Below are 19,697 nucleotides of genomic sequence, written 5' to 3'. Positions count from 1 at the left end.
GCCTAGAACAATGTTCGATGGTCTTCGCATAAAAAGGTCTGTTTTTAGAAATTACTTTTAAGGGTGCCTGGGTGGCTCAGTTGGTTAAGCGACTGCCTTCGGCTCAGGTCATGATCCTGGAGTCCCGGGATCGAGTCCCGCATCGGGCTCCCTGCTCAGCGGGGAGTCTGCTTCTCCCTCTGACCCTCTTCCCTCTCGTGCTCTCTATCTCTCATCTCTCTTTCTCTGAAATAAATAAATAAAATCTTAAAAAAAATTACTTTTAAGCCATTTACCAAATAACTTAATATATACAAAAAGTATAAAATCTACAGTAAAGGCCCTTCTAACAGGTTAAGATATGAAATATTTCAGTAGTGAACATACCCCTTGGCCACCCCTCCCTGATTTCAGCCCCCTATTCCAGCCACACTGAGCCACGATCCCCATCTTAGTCTGTTATTCCCACATACTCCTTATACTTTGATTACTTATGTATGTATTCCCTAAGTGGCGTATAGTAGTATTTTTCATGTTATGTTTCATATAAATAGGACTTTTTTCCCCACTTAACATTAGGGGCTATATCCATGTTGACCCAGATAGTTCTAGTTACCCCCATTTCACTTTCCTATGATCTCCCATTGGAGCAATGTCCCAAAGTCAGAGAAAGAATATTTATTGATGTGGAAATACTTCGTTTGTATTTTCTTGGTAGTAAATGGAAATCTTTCTCTTGTCCAATCCTACTGAAGTATTGTGAATATTGTGCCTACTCCCCATAGCTGGACCATCACCTGTATGGGTGGATTGGTGTAGCTTATGTTTTGGAGAATTTACACTTTAGCAATATTTTGTATTAGGAGAGGTGTAGACCCTTTCAGAAAAAGCCTTTTCAAATCTACTTAATCAAATCTGAGCACATGAAGAATGGACTGGAGGAGGGTGAAACTGGATAGGGAGTAAAGATATTTGTATGGTAAATTAGGCCAGGAAGGATGATAATCCTTGACTACACATGGTGACAGGGATTGAGAGACCTATAAAGATCTGAGAACTAGTAAGAGGCTAGAACCTGTAGTACTTGGTAGACCAGATGTGGAGGAGATGAGAATGATTTCTGTCTGGCTTTGGTCCATTAGGTGAATAATGGAACCATTCTCTAGCACATGGGATTCCTAAGAAACAGCCATTTTCAGGACACTTGGGTGGCTCAGTCATTAAGTATCTGCCTTTGGCTCAGATCATGATCACGGGGTCCTGGCATCGAGCCCTGCATCGGGCTCCCTGCTCAGCGGGAAGCCTGCTTCTCCCTCTCCCACTCCCCCTGCTTGTATATTCTCTCTCTCTCTCTCTCTCTCTCTCTCTCTCTCAAATAAGTAAAATATTAAAAAAAAACATTTTAGTGGCAATGAGGTTGGATAACAATGATTGATTATTTTTGGACTTGTTGAATTTGAGCTGCTTGCAACATATGAGAGAGATTAACCAGTAAGCAGTTATATATATGAGTCTGGGAACAAGAGAGAGATGTGAGCTGGGGATAGACTTCTGGGAATCACTGGCAAGTGAATGGTGGATGAAGCCACAGAAGTAGCTGAGACTCCAAGATGGAGTGTGTATGATGGGAAGGGAAAATGGCTGAAGACCAAACCCATCAGAACACGAAGAGGAGCCTGCAAAGCAGTGTGGAAGATAGAGGCCTAAAAAAAAAGGAGGGAGAAAAGTGATATCCTGAAGACGGATGGAGAGGTTTCAAGGAAGAGGAGTTGGTCAACAGATCAGAGGTGACAGAAAAGTAAAGTTGGGCAAGAACTCAAAGAAGTCCGTTGGATATAGCATCAAAGAGGACATTGGTAATCCTCGGGAGGGCTGTGTCCATGGAAGGGTAAGGGCGGGAACCAGATGATGAATCAGCAAAGACTGGGTAATGAGATAAAGGAGACAACAAAGAGATGTTGAGATACTGTTTCAGGAGGTTTGGTTGGGCTGGAGAGACACAGATGGCAGCAAGAGAATAACAGTAGGATTGAGGAGACTTGTTTTGAACATTGGAGAGGCATGAACATGTTTATATGCCAAAGGGAAAGACCCAGTGTAGAGGGAAGACTTGAGAGAGGAGGTAATTGATGAATAAGGAAGAATGGAATCCGAAACAAAAGGGGAAGGATCAACCTTGGGTAAGAGAAAAGATTTATATCCCACTGAGGAAGAATGGCAAAGGAAGAGACTGGTGGGGGAGGGGGATAAATTCGTAACTGGGAGGCTGGGAAGTTGAGGATGTTTCTACTGCTTTACCCCTGCAGATACCTTTGCTTCACCACCACCGATCCTGAGGAACTTCTAACCGTCTTACACGAGTCATTTAGCATTCCTCAAGAGCTGCACGGTCCAACGTAGCAGCCACTAGCCACCTGGGCTATTTAAACTTACCTTTAAAATTTTTAATTTAGTTCCGAAATACACTAGCCACATTTCAAAGACGCGCTAACCACATAGCGGCCACCATATTGAGCATCAGAGCTGTAGAATATGTCCAACATTGCAGAAAGTTCTTTTAGCCAGTGCTGGACTGGAGTCCTCCCTGAAAATTCCCCCACTAAAACCCAAGCCTGGCCGGCTGTATTAGACCGTCATTCTCTGAGCTCCTCGGTTAGGGTATTGATACCTATTCAGCTCAGTGTCAACTATTTAAAAGGCAATTCAACAATATATAAAACTTTATATTCCAGTAGCTAGATCAGTGTATGGTTCACAAAGAATGGTGGATAAATGGCCATTGAAAATTCAAATGAACAAACTGAAGAGTGAATGAATGGGTATATCAGCCTTAAGTCTTTGGGCCTTAAGACAGTGAAGTTTGGGGTTCTGTAGGGATTTGGTGTTCATTCACGATAAACACCTTATTTTATTAAAGCTCCAATTGCAATGCTCACAGGCCAGGTGTCAAAGTATCTCAGAAATCCTTAACTTCCTTGAGTAGTTGACAAATTTTACCTTCAAAGACCCTTCTCCAGATTATTCCTTTGCTGATATAAAATCGGGTCGTCGTCTTACGCTTCTCCTGGCAGTAGGCAGTAAAGACCGAGGGCAGCTCTTCTCCTTCGAAATGCGAAGATAGTATTTAGTAGGATGAACACTAAATCCTTTTATCTGCCATTAACACCTTGGCCAAAGTTTGTTATATAATCTGTTTGGTGTGAGCCGGAGGTAGGGCTCTCGGGGATCTGGAACATAGGAAAATTCATTGTAGTGTTGACCTATAAGGAGTCAAAACCCGGAAAAAGAGTTTTGTAAATAACATTAATGCATATTGAGTACTTTGTAGGTCAAACACCATACTGAGTAGCTTGTTGCGTTTTTAATTTTTAATACAAGCCCCACACATATATGCTTTTATTATCCCCCGTTTGTATATGGTAAGCCAACAACCTGAGATTTGAAGAGATTAATAGCATTGTTAGTGTCACACAGTAAGTGGTTAGAATTTGAATTTAGGTAGGTTCCAGAACCTATGTTTAACCAGTGTGCTGTATTAGCTCCCAAGCCCCAGTGTGGTGCTATAGGATGAAAGGAGTCTGTCAAGGACAGCTGAAGGGCGTGGAGGGAGGGCAGCGAAAGAAACAAGAATGAATGTTGAAATCCAGCTATGCAATCCTTTTTTGCTTCGGATGGTCTATAGGACTGTAGCAATCATGCTTCCATTTTATCCTTGTAGGCCATCACCAACTACTAGGGGAGTTGTGCCCTATAGTTCATTGTATATCAGTTTGAAATTTGGGATGATGCTGCCGTTGGAACGATATCCTAAATGGTGGTAGGTCTCCAGTATAGCAATTTGCATCCATGTAAGTAATTCATCCTTTTTGGTTCGCAGATTATCAGACTCTGAACATTAAGAGGAGGATCTTCATGGTACCCACAAGCTCATGAACCAGCATCTACCCTGCTGATTGGTACATGCTTATCTATAAACACCAGCCAAAACCACACAAAATTAGAGGACCAAATCCACAATTGCAAAAATACTAACATTACCTGATGTACTGGACAGGATTTTTGGATTAAACTAGGATTAAACTCTTTTCAAGAGTACCATTTTTCCCCTTTATCAGTCTAATGCATGAGTGTGCTTATGGGTTTTCATTTAGAGTGTGGGCGTGCATTGAAAAAGGCTTCTCTGAGTAGCTAGTAAAATGTAAAGTGAGAGAACCTGCATTTGTGTTTATCAATGTAAGGTCAACCCATTTTGGTTAAGAAAGCAGTTACAGTGAAAGTCAGATTTCTTGGATAAAAAGACTTCGCTGGGTTCCCCTCTTCATTTTAAAATAGCCAGAGTGACAAAAGATCCAATCTGAAATACAGCCTCCAGAGAGGATTCTTGATGCGTTTCTTGACACCCCTCTGAGGTTGGTATATGTCCCCCAGTGGCCAGTGGGAGATGCTTGATTTACAGATGCTCAGCTGGCTCCGAGATAGGGCCCAAAGATGGCAGGGGTTCCCACAGGGACATTATCTTTGAAGACAAGAAGTGCTGTTTATGACTTGTTTTGAAGACCGTTTGTAATGGGATGTCATAACAGACTTGCTAAGTATGTAGATAATTAAAACAAAGTTTGATTTATAAACAAAAAGGGACATAGGAAGTCAGCATTTCACGCATGCATTTTGTGGTTTGCTGTGTGGACATTTTCTTCATCAAGGATGCCTTTCCCTGAAAGGGTCACTGTGTCCCTGTCTGTCACATCTGATGAATTACGTCCCAAGGAACTGAACAATTTGGGGGGAGTTTGAATGCCTTTAGATCTGTCGTGGAGCATGCAAACGACATGCGAGTGTGATCCCTGCCCTCTGAGAGCTCCACAAAGCATTTTTTCCTGAAACAGTTCACAGTTAAGGATTAAGTTTGTATTACTGAGAAAACTGTATTTGTCAGACTCTGAGTCTGGGGTGGATTGGAGTTGATCCCAAAGCACAGCAGGAGCCGAGATCATCACAGTGGTTTGGGAAGGGTAACATGCTTCAGGCAGGAAGCTATGGCTGAGAAGTTCAAGCATTCAGATTCGTATCCCAAGCCCAGTTTCCTGGGGCCTGGCCTAAGCAGTGTTCAAGTGGAGCAGGTCAATTCCTTCACCTTTTCCCATGGAAATTGCCAGGAGGAAAACAGGTTATTAGAGGCTGCCTCATCAGGAGGTTGTCCCCGGGGGCTCTGGGGCAGTTGAGCCCTCCCCTGGCTTTCCCTGTCTGATGTCTGTAACTCAATCTGGGGTCTCCTGGGAGCGGGTGGTCTGGTGCTTCATCTACCTGGGATCTTTTCACTGGAATGAGTGAGAGGTGGGGGAGTACCTGCCTGAAGAGGCTCCGTGTCCTCTTTAGGTCTCTGGTTTCCCAGTAAGGTCTTAGCGCATGAGAGGCAGTCAGGGAACATCTACTGGGTGATGATCCCAGTGGTTGCAAATGGGGGTGCTGAAGAGCTGGCCAGAGTACGTGGTTTCCTCTGCCTAGAGCTGCCTCCCTCTGCCACCCTCTCAGCATCCACCAGGATCATCTGGGTTTTTTGTGGGTTTTCTTGGTCCTTCAAGGCTTAGTTCAAGTGTTGCTTCCTCTGTGAGGCCCTTCTTGTCTTTTCCCAGCAGTGAGGAGCATTCCTTAGACCTGTGCTAGATACAGCCCAGTTCACGCCTTGTTCCAACCTCTGATTGTTCTTTTTAAGGTGTCCTCTTTGTTATGGCTCCTCAGTGCCTGGCCCAGTAACTGGCTTTCAGCAAATGAAGGAATGGTCAGGCTTCATTGTTCTTGTGTTTTAAGTTTTTCTGGTATTTTTAAAAATCGAGCTATAATTGACCTACAGCATATTTAAGATCTGCACCATGATTCAATATTTGTATGTATTGAGAAGTGATCACCAGAGTGAGTCTAGTTAACATCTATCGCCATAAAGAATTTTTTTCTTGATAAGAACTCTTAAGATCTACTCCCTTAGCAACTTTCATATATGCAGTGCAGTATTAACTAGAGGTACCATGCTGGACATTACATCGCCAGGACTTATAACTGGAAGTTTGTACCTGTTGACCCCCTTCACCCGTTTCCCTTACCCCATCCCTCAGGGAACCACCAGTCTGCTCTTTGTATCTGTGAGCATAGTGTGTGTGTTTAAGCGTCCAAATATAGGCTTTATCATTTTTAAAGAATTTCTCTTATCTGTAGCATGTTCCAGAAGAGGTCTTATCAAAAAGACAAAAGCTCACATTGCTGCCAAACAACTCCTCTTTGTCTATTTCTACTCCCTTTGCCTCACAATGGACAGCATCCCTGCTGGGCTGGTCCACCAGCCCCACCATTGCCGGTGAGGCTCCCCGAGTGGACACTTTGTCTGGTATTTGCAATCAGGCCAGAACACATTTTTCCCCAGGCACGGCTTTCATCCTCCGCGATGAACGCAGGGTTGGTGGCGGTGAAAGCGGAGACTGAGCTCACATCTCCAGTTTGAGGCAGGTCTGGTCCTGCCAGGATCTGTGCTGGTCACTGGATATAGGACGCAAGGGTCTTGTCCCCGGACTGGCCTTATCCATCATCTTAGCAGTAGCTGACAAAAACTAAATATGTTTGGAAAGGCTTGCAGTAGATCTTAAAAACACACTCATTACTAAGCTGACAAAACTAGGCAGGACACAGTGCAGCATTTAAGAATCCGGGGTTCTGGTCTAGTGCATATCAAAATTACCACTATGAATAGTAGTTCAAATTGGCCATGGATGCAAATACCTATTGAAGCAATCATAAATAGTGGAAACTGTTTATTTACTACTCGTCACCTCTCTGTTTAGCATTTTTTTCCTGTTATAAAAGTAGATGAGGAATTAACATTCCTTTTAAATACAGGTGACTGGGGTTAGGTGCTTAGAAGTGTCCGTTTGTATCGAGGGAGTCGTGAAATGTACTGATTGTCTTACACCTGTCTGGTAGAGGGGACTGTCAGAAAGTCAGGTTGAGACCGTCTTGCTTTTTACTCGATGAGTGTCTGTTTTGCGTGCCCTCGGACGTTGCCCCCGCTCTGGGAAGAGGACTCGCGGCCTCCTGGCTGGTGGTGCCATGCTCTGTCCGGTGACTCTTTGGCCTTGTATGGCTCTGTAGCACTGAACCTCTTCAGGTGAGGAGAGGCCCCACTCGGATACGTTTTTGGTTTCTTCTGCCAACTTTCTCCATTGGATTCTTCCTCGTTGGCCTGCCCGAGGTAAGATGAAGTCCCAGAGAAATAGAAGAGACTCCCCCCCCCCCCCCCACTTTCAACTGTAAAAAAGTGATAAGGTCAATGTTTCCATATACTGAGGATCAGGCTTTCCACACCAACCATTTTAAGAGATTGTGTGCAAGTGGGAGGGTGGGGGAGAGGGGCAGGGGCGGGTGGAGAGAGAGAATCCTCCAGCGGACTTCCCGCTGAGTGCAGAGCCTGGCTCGGGGCTCAGTCCCACAACCCTTAGATCATGACCTGAGCCAAAATCAAGAGTCGGACACTGAGCCACCCAGGTGCCCCGACTCCATGTTATAACAGCCCTATGGAGTAATCCCCGTTTGGATGTGGAGTCTGAGGCACAGAGTGGTTGAGTACCTTTCAGCCTGAGCAAGTCCAAATAGAAGTTTCACTGTCTACCTCAGGCTGCAGGTGTTACCTCGATCCTCTTTATAATGTCTGAGCTGCTTTTTATTTTTTTAATCTGGTGATTTGCTCAGTCTCCAGTATGTTAACAAGGACAAGAGGGTCTCTTTCTCCTAAGATAAAATTGGTGTTTCTTTATAAAAGATAAGGGGGCGTGTTTTCTGGGGTAAGCGGGGGGGGAAAAGAACAGCCACTTTGTGTTAGGAGGGGGGTGCTAACTTCGCTTTGTGTTCTTGTTAGATTTAACAACGTAGGAACATATAATTAGTAGATAATTCCGTAATTAAAGATGAGCATAAACTTGAAAATGACCCAGAATGTGAAAGGTTTTGAAGTCAGGAGCTGTGCTCCTTGGAGAAAGCCAAAGATTACATGTAAATCAGATGTTTTATGGAGAGATGAGCCGTCCTTATCTCTAAAGGCCACATCCTGCCTCTTCACAGCCGTAGAAAAAAATTGTTTTAGAAATAATAATAAAAACCTTATTTACAGAAACCTTTTGGCCAAGGACCCAAAGGGCCTAGCTGACATTAATTGATGATTCCTTGCAGCATTTAGCATCTCCCATTTCTTCAGCTTCTTTAAAGAAGAGTTTCAAGCCCCAGGGACTAAATTCTGTGCCCTGATACTTGAGGCTATAGGAGTCATGGCTGCCGTGGTTATTCCAGGATCTTCTGAGTGACTGGTCAGCATTTGGCTCTGGTGCACACACACTCTGGAATTTTCTCAAGGATCATTTAAAATGGAATGTGTCAAAATAGCAAATAAATTGAGGTATTGTGTACCTGGGAGCATGTGAGCACAATTCAAGCGATATCATTAGTTCCCACAACAACAGGGTAGGTATTATTTCACTTGATGGCTCAAGACCATAAGACACAGAGGTTCAGCAAGTTGTCCAGGGAAACAGAGCCTGTAAATGTGAAGCTAGGTTTTGCTCTCAAGTCTATCTGACTTCAAACTTGTGCTTTTTACCATTTGGCTGCATGGTCTCTCCTTTCGTCAGACCCCGTGTTCTGAGTTGGGTTTGGAAACTGACCATCATATAATCCCCCTCACCATGGTCTTTAGGGTCCTATAGATATTGGGCAAGATAATTTATGGCCCACCATTCCTAGGTCCTCTGGGTTTACCCCCTCACTCAGGCCTGGCTTCTCTGTGGAATCCCCCTTTCCTTTCTGTCCCTGTCACTCTTCCAAGTCCTGCTCATGCTTCAAGGTTCCCCGAAGCCTTTCGTGGTTATTCAGGCTTACTGTGATCACTCCTTCTTGAGATTTCTCCCCACTTCGAACTCAGGAATTTCTGTCTGCTCTGCCTTGTTCAACATACATTCCCTTTCTGTGTTTCCTATTTTCATAGGGTGGCGTTTTCCTACGAGGTCACGGTCAATGGGAAAATCTGTTTATCCAGAGGGTTTATATTGAATTTGTACTCTGTGCGTAAACATTAGGGATATGAATGAAAAATGAGGAAGTCAGTGCTTTGACCCTTTAGCGATAATCTTGATGGAAGAAGGAAGAAATGAAGGATCACGTGAAGATAGTAATGCTTGTAACCTTGCGGTCTCTCTTGACATGTTTGTCCAAAGGTAAAAGTGGAATAAGACAGATGTAAGAAAGTCATGAAAAATTTCAGCTCGTTTTGCTACTCCAGCCCCTTGGCCCTCCTGTCGTCCCCCCGCCCAAAGAATGTTCCTGGTAGAAGATCTTGTACTTTGGGCCCCATGACACCTATCTGTGGTGTTTAGTCAAGGACAGCAGGTAGAATTCGGTTGTAATAACAAGTGGTCTCATAAATATCAAGCACTCCTGTGACTTGCAGTGGATCCTTTTCCGATATTTCTCCCATTTTGTTGTATTAGGTCTAGTCTTAAAATGTTTCAAATTTCTTCTCCCCTGGACTCCTTGGTAGTCTGTCAGCGGGAAGACCTTGTCGCTGTCCCCTCGCCTCTTCCCGCCCCCGAGGAACCCTATAAGTTGCAGTCGTGCATGAGTGCATCTCCATCCACGTGGGCCAGGCTGGTGTCCAGATCGGCAATGCCTGCTGGGAGCTCTATTGCCTGGAACACGGCATCCAGCCCAATGGCCAGATGCCAAGTGACAAGACCATCAGGGGAGGAGATGACTCCTCAACACCTTCTTCAGTGAGACGGGCGCCGGCAAGCATGTGCCCAGGGCCGTGTTTGTAGACCTGGAACCCACGGTCATTGATGAAGTTCGCACCGGCACCGACCGGCAGCTCTTCCACCCTGAGCAGCTCGTCACTGGCAAGGAGGACGCTGCCAACAACTACACCCAAGGGCACTACACCGTTGGCAAGGAGATCATTGACCTTGTCTTGGACCGCATTTGGAAGCTGGCTGACCAGTGCACAGGTCTTCAGGCCTTCTTGGTTTTCCACAGCTTTGGAGGGGGAACTGGTTCCGGGTTCACCTCCCTGCTGATGGAACGTCTCTCTGTCGATTATGGCAAGAAGTCCAAGCTGGAGTTCTCCATTTACCCAGCCCCCCAGGTTTCCACAGCTGTAGTTGAGCCCTACAACTCCATCCTCACTACCCACACCACCCTGGAGCACTCTGATTGTGCCTTCATGGTAGACAATGAGGCCATCTATGACATCTGCCGTAGAAACCTCGATATTGAACGCCCAACCTACACTAACCTTAACCGCCTTATTAGCCAGATTGTGTCCTCCATCACTGCTTCCCTCCGATTTGTTGGAGCCCTGAATGTCCATTTGACAGAATTCCAGACCAACCTGGTGCCCTATCCCCTCATCCACTTCCCTCTGGCCACCTACGCCCCTGTCATCTCTGCTGAGAAAGCCTACCATGAACAGCTTTCTGTAGCAGAGATCACCAACGCATACTTTGAGCCGGCCAACCAGATGGTGAAATGTGACCCTCGGCACGGTAAATACATGGCCTGCTGCCTGTTGTACCGTGGCGACGTGGTTCCCAAAGATGTCAGTGCTGCCATTGCCATCATCAAGACCAAGCGCATCATCCAGTTTGTGGACTGGTGCCCCACTGGCTTCAAAGTGGGCATTAATCACCAGCCTCCCACTGTGGTGCCCGGTGGAGACCTGGCCAAGGTGCAGCGGGCCGTGTGCATGCTGAGCAACACCACAGCCATTGCTGAGGCCTGGGCTCGCCTGGACCACAAGTTCGACCTGATGTATGCCAAGCGTGCCTTTGTTCACTGGTATGTGGGGGAGGGCATGGAGGAAGGAGAGTTTTCTGAGGCCCGTGAGGACATGGCTGCCCTGGAGAAGGATTGTGAGGAGGTTGGAGTGGACAGTGCGGAGGGTGAGGGTGAAGAGTATTAAGCTGTCCGCTGCGATTTTACACTCTGTTGTCTTGGGACTGTCCTATCTCTGTTCTGGAAGCTGTCTGCTGTGGCCCTAACTTGTCAATAAAAGTGATGTTTCTGTTTTAAAAAAAAAAATTTCAAATTTGTGGATGTTTTTAACTTTCCTGTACAGGCAAGCCAATCAGATGTTGAATTTGCTGATTATTTAAAGATGGGTACAGTTGAAAAGCTCTTTTGGAAGAATTGACAGGGGGGATGAAGGGTGTATGCATGCGGCTGGGGGGCAGGGGAGAGACACAGTTTCTTCTGAAATTTCAAAAGATTGAATTTAAGTGTCTGGTTTGACAAGAGCAGGATGTCCTGTTCCTCTAATAATAATCTGGGCTCCACATACGTCCTTTGTCCAAGTTTTGCTGTTAGATAGGTAATGAATGCAATTAAAAGAAAACTGAGACGTAGCTAAAATAGGCCTCTGTTTGAAGCTGAGCACAGGCCCCCTTTTCTCTCTCTTGCAGGGAGGGGAAATGGGCTTAGTGAATTACAGGAAGGGAAAATGATTGCACACCTCTCCCTGCCTCCCCTCACCAGGCTTGAGATCTTTTAAGGAATATCAATCCCGAGGCTTGGGGGTGAGGGACGAGGGTGCCAACTGGAGAAATCAGGAGAGGGAGAAACTGCTCTATATGAGAAAAGGGGGGAGCTGTTCAGAGGGGAGAGTCTGTGTAGGGAGGAGTTGGTAACCAGCTGGGAGGGTTGCTGGGGGAAAGAGGGCAGCTAGGGCACAGAGGGGGCTCTGCTAACTGGGAGTTGTAATCCTCTTTGGTCTTCCTGCATATCCTTCGGTGAAACCCACCTCATTCACTTAATGCCTAATGCTTCTTCTGACATACCATAAAACATAATAGCTGGGAGACTGGGGGCTCTTGCTCTCCCTCTGGAATGGCCTGTTTCATTGGGAAACACCATAGCTCTGTGGGGTTAGGGTGAATTTTTGACCTTCAGCAATGAAAGTTGTGCTCTCAAATGATGGAATAAGAACAAACCAGGAGTGACACTGGTGTCTTTTAAAACCAACAGGTGTGCAAGGGCATGTGATATTTTCATAAAATGCAGTGACATGCCTCCAGTAAAAATTGAATTGCCACTAACTACAGTTCCCATTTTCTAGAAATGCCTTATTGCACCTGGAAGCCTTTCATGTCTCTGCATCTGTAGATCGCAGACGAGGTGTGTTGCTTACGATAATTTTGCGGACGGGAATGAATACCCCAGTGGTACAGATGAAAAACGTTAAGGCATAGAGCATCACCCACTCGGATCTTAGGAAGAGATGTAACTGACATTGGAAGCCAGATCTAACTCCACACTTTGTGCTGTAGCCACCACGCCTGAAGGCGACAATTCAGTAGTGCCCAGGGATAACCTCTGACTTCCATGAATAAACTACATTTAGTTCACTCTGTTCACTACACTGTAGTGACGAAAATTAAGGAAATGAGCTGCAACAGAAGAGTTATTTCCATTTTAGTCATTATGTAATTCAGCGCCGCTCCTGTTCTCTTCAGGTATGGTGTAATTATCTTAGTTTTAGATGCCGCCGGGTCCCGAAGTGCATATTTTCTCAAGTACTTAGCAAATATGTCAGCTCCTAATTTAGTTCTAAATGAGATGATGGCATGAATAGCACCCAGCATGGTGCCTGGCATGTAGTATAATTTATAAACCTTCATAATAAAACTTACAAATCCTCCTTCACCTCCCCCCCACACCCCCCCCCCCCCCCCCCCCCCGCTCCGCCGCCCAGCCCTCATCTGTCCTCGCCTCTTATCTCTTCCCTTCTTGCATCCTGGCATCCTCTGTGTGACTCGGGACTGGTTGCAGGAGGAAGTCCTAGAACTTAAAGGAGAATAGACTGGTTAACAAAGAAGTCATAGTAAAATGTCAAAAGAGGGTCTGACAGCAACTATGACTGGACTCAGGGCCCCAGTCAGTGACACCGGCTTTGAGTTTCTCCATCTTTGATTTCTGCTCACCTCTGCATCTGCTGCTTTCTCAGGCACATTTTGCCGTGTGATGGTGCAACAGCCTCTAGAAAAGTCAGGCTCACCTCCTTGTAGCTTTAGATCTGTCAGAAAGAGGTATTCTTTCTCAGTGGATCCAAGAAAACCATGGACTTGAGCCCTCCCTCCTGGCTCGGGTCGTATGCCCACCAGAGAGCCCATCCCTGAGGCCAGGGGAATGGAGGACTCTGCTTGGCCAGGTCTGGATTACATTATCCTTGGCTGGGGGCGGAGCCATCCCTACCTCAGCCACATGGATAAACCATGGGAAGAGTGGTTGTGAAAAGAGAACTGGGGCGCAGGGGTGGTACTGGGGGGAGGTTACCGCAGCAGCCCTTCCAGCCACCACCCAGTATGCCTTCACACACTTCAGAGGCTGGAGACCTAGAAACCGCGTTCCTTCATGGTTTGCACCTGGGATTCTGGCTGGGAATTAAGTCTTGCTTAAGTCGCTGGTACTCAAGTGAAATGGTTCGGAACTGGGTTAACAGGTAAATAAGCAGCCACTTGGCTGGCTTGGACCATGTCCGTGGCAATGTGATTGGGCAACTTCAGGATACGGTGGCGTCCCACAGCGGTGGGTGACTCTGTATCACAGCAGAGGCAATGTCCTTCTGTGGGGTGGGGGGCTTTTTCCGACCGCTTGACCTGGAGCCTACTACTCCAGGCTTTGTAAATCACTTAATACCCAGTATTTAATCCCTTTCTGCTGAGACTAGCTAGTGTGGTTTCTGTTGGTCTTCACTGACCCCTACTTGATAGTGCTGTTACTGGGAGACGGGGGCATGGGTACTGGGCGAGGAGCACAGTGTGTGCCCACCAGGGTCCCTAATCTCCGTTTCCATCCTGCCTTTATGTTTCCTTTCTCCAGTTTCTTCTTTCACTTCTTTCTCTGTTCCCTTCACGTTCAGACTACAAGGTTCCAAATTGTGTTCCTTGAGAGGTTCCAGAATGGGTTCCTTTCCAACAATCTTGAAGAAAAGTGTAGATAGATTATTTCTAAGGTGCTTGAATGAAATCCATGCAGAGATGGAGATGGACTAGCAGGGCTCGTAAAGTCCCTTCTCGGTTTCTACATCTGTGCCCTCCTGGACATTTCTTAATGAAAAACAGTGTTAATGGAAATATTATGGACTTGGAAGTCAGACTTGGGTTCATATCCCCACTCCACTTACTAGTTGTGGGACATTGGGAACCACACTTTGTCTCTGAAGATCAATTCTCTTGTCTATAAACAAATAGTAATAAGACCACATGGATTTGCTCTAAGGGTCACATAGCATAGTATATATATATAAATGTTTTGCTCCATGAATGCTCCAGAAAATGCCTCTTTCCTCCTGAAGCCTTATGCTTCCCCACTTGTTCCTTTTCTGACTCCACATTGAATGGTAGTTGGTTATTAATTGAACACTTCTTATGTGCCCTGCCATACTATATGGATTATTTCCTCTAATCTTAACAATTTCATGAGATAGGTACTTTGATGATCCTGAGTTTACAGGTGAGGAAATGCTGTGGGATTATGTAACTTGTCTCTGTTTACACAGCTAGCGAGAGGTCTGAGGTTTAAATCCACCAGTCTGACTCCAGAGCCCAAGCTCATGACCACGGGCTGTACTATTTATTCCTAGCACCATGGCCAACTAGAGACATTAAATGAACTTTAAAGCCTTTAATAACTGGATAAAATGTACTGTTGTTCCTTTTCGAAGATGATTAGCATATCCAGAATATTTCTTGCCGCATTGGCCTATTTGCATTGGGGCAACCACACGCTCTTTTGTGGCTTACGTTTCTAAGCTTTAACGGGGTGTTGTGTCCTTTTGCTATGGAAGAGGTTTTACCCACGTGAGACTAGGTGGTCTCCTTAAATGTCAAACCCATGGCTTTGTCTCCAGAGGAGTCCCGTTTTAACCAAACGAACAGCACTGCTTCTATTGATGGTTGGCTCCCACGCGAATTTCCAGCATATATGACCGAACAGATGAAAAAGTCTTCTGTGAACCACTGTTGTCTCAATAATATAAAACTAGAGATGCGGTGTGAGCTCGCCACCTGTCAACTGTGAGAATCCGGGCTCAGAGGGGCCATCAGACATAGGAGTTTAGCTTCTGTTGTAAAAACAAATTGTTTGCTACTTATTAGAGCTTTCTTCCCTTTTGTCATATATTACAGCCAAGAGTGATTTCCTGTCAACCTAGATCTAGCATGTTTCTGAAATATTAGCTAAGACTCTTGAAAATGATGCAGATATTGAAACAAACATTTCAAAAAGGGTCAGCTCCGATAAACATTTCCATGTACACCTAATTTTTACTGTTTAAACGAGGAAAACAATTACTTGGAGAAATTCTTTTAAAAAGTTTTCTGTCGTCATGATCTGTTCTCCACTGCCCTAGGGTCAGGATCGTGGATCCTGAGTTTGGACCTTCTGCCTGGGCTTCTTTCCCTCCCCCTCCTCCTCCTCTAATGTAAACCACTGAAACGTTTGAAGTTGTACTTTTGAGAACAAGACTTACCTTTCCATTTCCATAAGGGAAGTGATGGGGCAAACAGCCATTATACTCAGCGTTCATTTACCCATTCTTTTGCCATTTATGTAAAAAAAATATATATATATCACATGGGGATTTGTTATAGAATTAGGCACCACCATCTCCATGTAGACATTTGTAGGTTTTAATGGGTAACATTTCTAGGAAATCTATAACAATTATATTTACACCTTAATTTCACGTTCTGTTCCCTTAAATTCACTTTTCATTTCTTGAAGGTGGCAGAGCCCGTGGGGAGGGCTGCCCCTGTGGGATCCCACTGATAAGACCTAACTGCCTTCATCTTGGTATGAACATGTATTAGTCCTGCACCTTTTCCAGTACATTTGTTCTCCCTGCCAAAGAACTGATACATTCAGTTGGGAAACTGAATTGGTTTACACTATATTTATATGCACATTTGCTTTTCAAACTATTTTTTAATGCTACAGAGTTTGAGAGCTAAGGGTCACCAGTGGCAGGAATTCAAGGCAATACAGGCATGAGGGGGGGAAAGATACTTTTGGTCAAGGGAACTTACCCTAGTTTCTGGAGGAACTCAGGTGGTGATAAAAATATAAAACGTGAGAATTTACAACGAGCAGGCTCAGTGCGAAGCGATTTTTCTTGCTTTGTTATAGTTAATCCTCATAATGAAACGACAAGGTTAGTTCTACAGTTGTTTCCATTTCTCAGATGAGGTAACTGAGGAAAGGAAAAAGGTTATTAAAAGAACAACGAGCTACCACTACACACCTATTAGAATGGCCACAATCCATCATAGCGACACCACCAAATGCTGGCAGTGGTTGGGGGTACCGGGAGCTCTCCGTCATTGCTGGGGGGAGGCAAAATGGCATAGCTACTTTGGAGGACAGTTTGGTAGTTTCTTACAAAACTAAACATAACTCTTACTGTGAGATCCCAGCAATCATGCTCCCTGGCCTTTACCCAAAGGACTTGGGGCGGGTGGGGTGGGGGGAGAAGGAAAAAAAAAAAAACCCTTGCAGATGTTTATAGAAGCTTCATTCATAATTGCCTAAACTTGGAAGTAGCCAAGATGTTCTTCAGTTGGTGAACGGGTAAATAAACTGATATATCCAGACAATGGAATATTGCTCAGTGCTAAAAAGAAATGAACTATCAAGCCATGAAAAAACATCGAGAAACCTTAAACGTATATTACTAAGGAAAGAAGCCAATCTGAAAACGTTACATACTATGATTCCATCTTTCTGACATTCTGGAAGATGCTAAAACTATGGAGGCAGTAAAAATAGCGCTTGTCTGGGGCGCCTGGGTGGCTCAGTCCGTTAAGCTTCTGACTCTTGGTTTCAGCTCAGGTCATGATCTCAGGGTTGTAGGATGGAGCCCTATGTCAGGCTCTGCGCCCCGGGGGGGGGGGGGGGGGGCGGGGAGCGCGTCTGCTTGTTATTCTCTCCCTCTGCCCCTTTCTCCCACTCTAAATATGTATACAGAAAGTATAAAACCTACAGTAAAGGCCCTCTAACGCTCAGGTTAAGATAAGAAATACTTCAGTAGTGAACATACCCGTTAGTCCCCTCTCCCTGATTTCAGCTCCCTATTCCAGCCACACTGAGCCACGATCCCGGACTTAGTATCTTTCCACATATTCCTTATACTTTGATTGCTTATGTATATATCCCCAAAGTGACGTATTATTTTTCATGTTAGGTTTCATATAAATACTTTTTTTCACTTAACATTAGGGGCTGAACTCATGTTGATCCAGATAGTTGTAGTTACCCCAGTTTCACTGTCCTATGATCTCCTCTTGTAGCAACGTCCCAAAGTCGGAGAGAGAATATTTATTGATGTGGAAATACTCGTATTTTCTTGGTAGTAAATGGAAATCTTTCTCTTGTCCAGTCCTACTGAAATATTGTGCCTGTCCCCCGTAACTGGATCATTGCCTGGTACGGGTAGATGGGTGTAGCTTATGTTTTGGGAAACTTACGCTGTAGTGATGTTTCGTATAGGAGCGGAGTACCCCCTTTCAGAAAAAGCCTTTGCAAATCAACTTGAAGGTCTGTTCCCCTTTGAGCAAAATTTAGACTTTCTAAACAGAACAGTTAACCTTACACAAGAATTTTGTTTTGCTCAAGAGTAGCCTGCATGTCTTTTGCTTCTTAAGAAAAATTGTGGAAAAAATACACATAACCTAAAATTTAGCATCTCAGCCGTTTTTAAGTGGGCAGTTCAGTAACGTTAAGTACATTCACACTGTTGTGCAACCACCACCACCACCACCCATCTTCAGGACCTATTCTGTCTTCCCCACCTGAAACTTCGTGCTCCTTTAACTCACTCCTCCTGTCCTCCCGATGTTTTCTAGTTGTGAGAAATTATTGAATACGTCATTGCATAAGTTTAAAGCATGCAGCATGATGGTTTGATTTTACATATACTGTGACATAATTATCTCAGAGGTTTAGCTAACCTCTGTTACTCTCCTATAGATATAGTAAATAGTTTTCTCATGATAACTTAAGATCAACTCCTTAACAACTTTCCTGAATATCACACGGCAGTGTTATAGCTGCAGTCATGTTGTATATTATATAAATGTCTTAGGACTGGAAGTTCTTATATTTCTTATAACTGGAAATTTTTACCTTTTGACCATCTTCCTCTAGTTGCCCCTCTGCTCTCCCTCTGCCTCTGGTAATCATGTCTGATTTCTTTTTCTATGAGGTATCTCTCTCTCTCTCTCTCTCTCTCTCTCTCTCTCTCTCTCTCAGATTTCACACATACGTGAGATCATAAGGTATTTGTCTTTGTCTTTCTGTGATTTATTTCACTTAGCATTGTGCCTTTGGGGTCCATCCATTAGGGTCACAAATGGTAGGATCTCCTCCTTTTTATGGCTGAATAATAATCCTGTGTGTGTGTATACACCTATCACAACTTCTTTATCCATTCGTCCATTGATGGACCCTTAGCTTGATTACCTGTCTTGTCTGTTGTAAATAATGTTGTAATGAACATGGGGCTGAAGATACTTTTCAAGTTAGTGTTTTTGTTCCTTTGGATATATTCCCCAAAGTGGAATTGCCCGATCATATGGTGCATGAAAAGGCACTCAGCATCACTAGCCATTAGGGAAGTACAAATTAAGACCACAGTGAGTTATCACCTCATGCCTGTTAGAATGGCCATCATCAAAAAGATAAGAGGTAACAAATGCTGGCCAGAATATGGAGAAAAGGGACTCTGCACCCTGTTGGTGGGATTATAAATTGGTACAGCTGCTATGGAAGGCCCTCAAAAAATTAAAAATAGAACTGTCCATCTGATCCACAAAATGTTTTAAATGTTCGCATGTCAGCATAAATCAAGAATCTTGGGAATACTCATGCCAAAACTGCCTGCAGCCAGGATGATAAAGCTTATAAACGTGTCCAGCAAGTTCACAGAATTTCAGATCTTGTCTTATGTAATAACACTAGGCCTCTTTTTCTTAAGCAAATGAATTGAGTTTTCATTTTTTTATTGTCTACGCTATGAGGGAGGATAACAATGCAGATAATCCAAAACAGCTGATAGAACAAACACAATTTAGCATTTGCATTTGGTACTGGAATGCATTACCAAAGTTACTGTTGGCAATACTTAGTCTCTTATGTTTTTCTTAAGCTAATCTGAAAATTAGAATATGTTCTCTGATCATGCAGCATCTAGCGGAAGGAATGTTACAGAATTGTACTGACTCAGGTAGATGATTGCTAAAGATGTAAGGATATCTTCAGATGAGCATGACACAGATCACTGAGAAATGGCCAGGCATTTAGTCTCTTCTCAAAAAGTTTTGTATCATAAAATACAGAAAGATAGATTAGCACTGAAAACAACTGTGCAGCTTGATAGAAGGCAGACATCTTTGTAGTCACCATCTGGGTCAGAAAATAGCCAGTTAGCAGTCGATCCCCGGGCCATGTTCTGAAATGCAAGCCTTCCTTCCCTCCAAAACTAGCCACTATCCCAACACTTCCTTGAATTTCTCTATAGTTCCGTCACCCATCTGTGCATCCCTGAATGCCTATTTTTGGTTTGCCTATTTTTAATTCAACTATCTTTTAAAATCTTAAAATTTCTTTTCGTTACAGTTGTTTGTTGAAGATCCTGGGCC

The 19,697-nt window shown here is 44.4% G+C and overlaps 1 protein-coding gene and 1 pseudogene across 4 annotated transcripts in view; both read left to right on the top strand.

Annotated features, from left to right (window-relative positions):
* CCBE1 (collagen and calcium binding EGF domains 1) overlaps positions 1–19,697 on the top strand; it is a 251,099-nt gene that overhangs the window by 68,290 nt on the left and 163,112 nt on the right. The gene's annotated exons all lie outside the window — the stretch shown is intronic.
* Positions 9,617–10,981, top strand: LOC113912433 (annotated as a pseudogene).

This window comes from Zalophus californianus, chromosome 14 (genome assembly GCF_009762305.2).
Source record: "Zalophus californianus isolate mZalCal1 chromosome 14, mZalCal1.pri.v2, whole genome shotgun sequence".
Lineage (NCBI taxonomy): Eukaryota > Metazoa > Chordata > Mammalia > Carnivora > Otariidae > Zalophus > Zalophus californianus.
This window is presented reverse-complemented; position numbering and strand designations above follow the sequence as displayed.